The sequence below is a fragment of the Hipposideros armiger genome, unplaced genomic scaffold, assembly GCF_001890085.2.
Source record: "Hipposideros armiger isolate ML-2016 unplaced genomic scaffold, ASM189008v1 scaffold_265, whole genome shotgun sequence".
Taxonomy (NCBI): domain Eukaryota; kingdom Metazoa; phylum Chordata; class Mammalia; order Chiroptera; family Hipposideridae; genus Hipposideros; species Hipposideros armiger.
Window position 1 is genome coordinate 377,949 of NW_017731615.1, and position 5,059 is coordinate 383,007.

At 43.9% G+C, this 5,059-nt stretch overlaps 1 protein-coding gene across 4 annotated transcripts in view; it reads left to right on the top strand.

Moving 5' to 3' along the window:
- Nucleotides 1–5,059, top strand: part of ARHGAP5 (Rho GTPase activating protein 5) — an 87,572-nt gene that overhangs the window by 351 nt on the left and 82,162 nt on the right. Inside the window, exon 1 of one of the 4 annotated variants that reach the window (XM_019656769.1) lies at nt 46–252. The exons of 2 other annotated variants lie outside the window; for them this stretch is intronic. The gene's annotated coding sequence lies outside the window, so the exon portion shown is untranslated. Of the gene's footprint in view, nt 1–45; nt 253–5,059 lie in introns of those variants that run through there. One more of the 4 variants, XM_019656766.1, reaches the window with a different exon arrangement.

Below are 5,059 nucleotides of genomic sequence, written 5' to 3' on the forward strand. Positions count from 1 at the left end.
AGGGAGGGTGGGTTACCCGGCAGCGGGAGCCGTAGGGCTTGAGGTTTCGGGGCGTGTGTATTGGGGAGGGCGGGGGAGGTGGCTGAAGGGACGCGACGCTCGGTGAGCGCGCCGGGAAAGAGGCGAGCAGAGAGTGGAGGAGGAGGAGGCGGCGGCGGCGGGAGCGCTCCCCAGGAATGTCGCTGCCGCCGCCACCGCCACCGCCGGGGTCGCTGCCGTTGAGGAGGAGACGGAGGAGACCGACGGTGTTAGGTAGGACCTTGCGACCCCCTTCTCCTCCGGGCCTGCCCGCTCGCCCCCTCCCCTCCCCGACCAGGGCCCTGCCGCCGCCGGCTGCCCGCTCGGTGGCCGCCGCCGGTTGTAACCAGTTCAGGGGGCTGGGGCCCCACAGCCGCTGAGGGGAACCTGGCTCCATGCTCAGTCTTTGCAAGCCGGCGGGGGGTGGCTGCCGCTGGGGGAATAGGGTCGGCGTGAAGGGCAGAGAAGCCGGGGGAGGGGGCGCTTTTTCCACAGGTGACGGGCTGGGGTCGGCAGAGGCCTGGTGGTGGCCGGCATCGCGCTGGCCCCGCCAGGCGTCCGCTCTCGCCCGCCGCCCTCACTTGCGCTGGTCTCGGATGGTATGTGGGGACGGAAGGTGGCGGTGTCTGTTGGCTGGGTTGCTGCTAACGAGTTCCACCTGGAAGGGGGAGAGGGGGGGGTGGGCGCATATTCGCAGAAACACGATCTTCGTTGCAAACTTAGGCGCCTTCCAAGGGGCTCGGCCCTTTCACTTTTCCCTGTCTCCTCCACTCCTTCCTGGGTTCTCGTCCCCAGTTTCCCAGCTGCTGCTCGGGCTAGGGTGTGAGAAGTTGCAGTGCGCAACCGAAACAGAGCCCTGTCCGTTGACTGCGGCTGGGTTGAGGCTTTGATACTGAGTTTTTGCTAGAATAATCTTTAGATTCTACCTCCGTTTCCACTATAGAAAAGTATCGGGGTGGGGGTGGGGAACCGCGCGGGAGCGCGCGCGCACTTATCCACACATAAATACACTCACTCTCTCCCTCACACCCTCCCTCTACAGCGTTATTAGAAATGCAAGTGAGGAGGAGTCCCTGGGTGCAGCTGAGGCTGAAAGGTGCTCGGAAGTAAAGGCAGACTGTTAGGACGTTTAGTAAAATTTCGAGAAAGTTTCAGGGGAGACTCTTATACTTTTACCATGTATTAGAGATCCAGTTTTCGCCCTTGCTTAATAAATGGGAATTTAAATGTTTTCAATCTAGACCAGAATTGGCATGCGGATGGTGTGTACGCGCGTTTTCAAGTTTAAATTCCCGACGATAATTTGCTTTTTCCTTTGTGATAGGAAACGATATTATTTTTTTAAATGTGCAGGTGTGAAACAGTGAAATACGTCACTGTATTTATTGGTCTTCGCATATGCTGCCTTTGCTTATGCCTTCTACAGGTGTTGGGGACGGGGGTTGCCGGCTCCACTTAAAACAAACCCAAAACCAGTATTGAATTTGGACAGTATATTAGGGGGTGTTTATTTACATTGAGGATCTCATTCACTTGAGGGAATATTTCTCTAAATGTCCATTTAAAATGATTCTTTTAACAACAATTGGATCTAGATGCAACTATTCGGAAAAATATTTGGTTAAGTAAGATGTATTAGTAAAATGTGTTTGGAAATATTTTACTGTCAATTCCAGTTTACTTAACATTAGTATGATAAAACTGCTCTATTTTTAGATAAACGTACTGACCATATAGGTAACCTACTAGACAGTTTGCAAATTAAGATTTTATTTCCATTTTAAATTTCTCATTTTTTGTTCTTTCATCTATTCTTCGTAATTGACCCACATTTCTTTTATCAGTAGTAGAGCAAAGGAAGAGAGTAAGTGTGATTAAGTGCAGATCACCAAAAACTTACACAGGCCTTGGAGCACTTCATGACTAAACATACACGATTGAAAAGCTGGGTGTGCCTGTGCATGTAACTTTCAAGAAATAGCGTTATTGATCTGATTGAGTTAAGCAGAAATTAGAATGATACAGATGACTAGAGAACAACTGATTTGGATTGTCATGTATAGGCTACATTGTTTTAACCCACCTCAGCAGGTCTTATTTTTACCATTCTTTGTACATTAATTATTAAGAGTACTGTGGAATGGGGTGGATTACACTTTGACATAAGAAAGAATTATCACAGAATTCTGATATCTTTATCAGTTTTTTAGCACCTCTCCCCATTTACTTTAGCAATTTAAAAAACGTATTGCAGAATTACAGTCTTAATTCTGTCACATGGTGCTTACCCAAAATGTTTTGAAACCATCTCCCCCCACCCTCCTTTTTTGAAAGACAGATTTAGTACACTTACTCTTTTGGAGAAAATAAATTATTTTGACTTTACCTTGCAAGTTAAGGGTTTTTTTTTTAAAGATTTTTTTAATTGGGGAATTGGGGAAGGGGAACAGCCAAGTTGTTGTTCGCTCAGTCTTAGTTGTGGAGGGCGCAGCTAGCTTAGGTCCAAGTCCAGTCACCATCCGGCCACTAGTTGGCAGCTTGCAGCCACTCAGCTCAAGGTGCCCCTCTTAGTTGTGAGGGTACGTAGCCCATCATCCAGTTTGGGAGTTGAACTGGCAACCTTGTTGTTAGGAGCACTTGCTCTCACCAGATGAGCCATCCTGCCACCTGTTGGCAGCTCAGTGGCAGTTCAGCTTGGGCACAGCTGTCTGGCCCATGTGGGAATTGAACCCGCGACCCTGTTGCTCAGAGCTCACGCTTTTAACCAACTGAGCCACTTGGCCGGCCCACAAGTTAAGATTTTTTTAAGGAATAAAATAATTGTATTTGCATTCCTTTTTTGGAATTGAAGTTATACAACTTAGAAGAATAATTTTGTAACTCACTTTTTTAAATTGAAGAAAAAAGTTTGTCTCATGAAGACTGCTAAATTTTTACTTTTTTAACGTTAGTAGGACTTAAGACTAAGTGTTGCCTTTAGCATTCACTTAGTAATCTGCATTAAAAAGAATTGAAAGCTTCTGATTTGTTATTCATTGATTCAGATTTCCTTTATTTAGCACTTACTGTGTTCCTGGCCTTGGTCAATTAGAAATGTGTGTAGCTTAAGCTTTAGTTGAAGAGGGAGTAAATAGTTATAAGTACTAAGAGATGCACAAAAGAGAACAACTATTTCTATCAAGGCCTCTTTAGGAATCCTTTAACAGAAGAAGAAGCATTTGAATTTGGATATTTTCACTGCAAGTAGACTGAAAGTGGGAGTTTGAATGTGAGAGAGACAGTAAAGGAGGGTGGTCTTTTTTTTCACTATATTTTGGAGGTTAACTGTCCACAATACCTTAGATTTGCAGTCAAATATAAAAAATAAGTTGTTAGTGTTTGGTGACATCTGTGTGTTTTACTGCTCAGAATAAGAACTATTACTTGGGAAAAAGTTATGCATAACTAATTTTAGGGTTAAATTTGATTAGTATATGTCACTTGGTTAGATTGTCAAACTTTTCATTATGAAGCATTAATGGTAAAAGCGAATTTTCATTTTTCTAGCCTCAGATTTAGCCTATTTTATTATCCCTAACCACTATTTTATTGAGCAGCTGGGTACCGTGAGTGATACAAGGAAATATAAAATATTGCTCCCTTAAAAGAATTTATAGCCTTGGTGGGGGGTTTGACAATTTAGGAATAGTTAAATGCCAGTTCAAGGGAAAGTAGAGGAACCATATACAAGGCAATACATAGCAATTTAAAAAATCGGGTGTAAAGGAATTTAGATAAAGAAAGGAGGTAACATTTGGAAGTTTCATAGAATTGGGATAAGTGAGGGAAAAAAGACTTAAGTAAGTTAATGACACTAGACTAGAAGTTGGCAAACTGCGGCTTGCAAGCCACATGCGGCTCTTTGGGTACGTTCCGTCTCCAAAGTTTGCCGGCCCCTGGTAGAGCCAATTCTGTGCCTCAGAACAACTGAAGAACAATTTTTAAAGTTTTGCGAGACCTATAAAATAAATGAAACCACCATTATGTGAATAATATCCTTTAAAAATTTTATAAATGAAACTATGATAGTTTTATTTTCATTTTCAATTTTACTTCAGAGGCTTGCGAGCCATAGTTTGCCGACCCCTGCGCTAGACCCAAGTACAGGGAAGGTGCTGCAGGGTAGATTAGCAAGTGGGAGTAAAATATAAGGTAAAAATGTAAATGCATCAGTTTGTACCTTATAACCCAAATTCAAAGATTTGAGAGAAAGTGTTCAAGTTAATGGAATGATGGGGAAATAAATAATGTTTGCATTACTGTCCTCTCTACTGTATTTGTCATTGTTAAACAACCTTGGAAAAACTCCTACCTTGTCTTCTGATAAAGTATAATTCATTTTCTTGCTGTTGATCATGTAGTCTACATGATCCAAAATTTCATGTTTCTTTCTGTACTTATATTTTCAGAGCCAAGATAATATCTCTTTTTATTTACTTATTTTTATTTTGACCGACTAGGGAACTAGTGAAAAATTACCATTCCTATGATCTCAGGAATTGAAAGATCCAGATTTCTGTTCTTCTCTATTAACTAAGTATGTAACTCTGTTGATGTTTCTTGTAAGAGTATTAAATCAAGTGGTCTATTAAACAATTTTCTAAAAGTTTATGATTTTTTTTTTAAGATTTTTATTGGGGAATTGGGAACAGTGCTGGGGAATTGGGGGGAGGGGAACAGACAAGTTGCTGTCGTTTTGTTCTTCAGTTTAGTTGTGGAGGACGTTGCTTTACTGGCCCAAGTTGGCACCATCATTGCGCTCTTCCCGGGCGAGGCAGATCAGTCGCCGGCTTCTGGATGGTTGCTCACGGGGGCTGATGGCCGCTCACGCTGGCTGATGGCTACACACGGTAGCCCACGGCAACCCACTGCCACAGGGGCTACGCTGTCGCCGGCGACTCACGGCAGCCCAGCTCCAGGTTGAGCTGCTGTTCAGCATCTTAGCTGTGGAGGGCAGTGTCACTGACCCTCATATGTGGGATCCGAACCGGGGCCCTCTGGC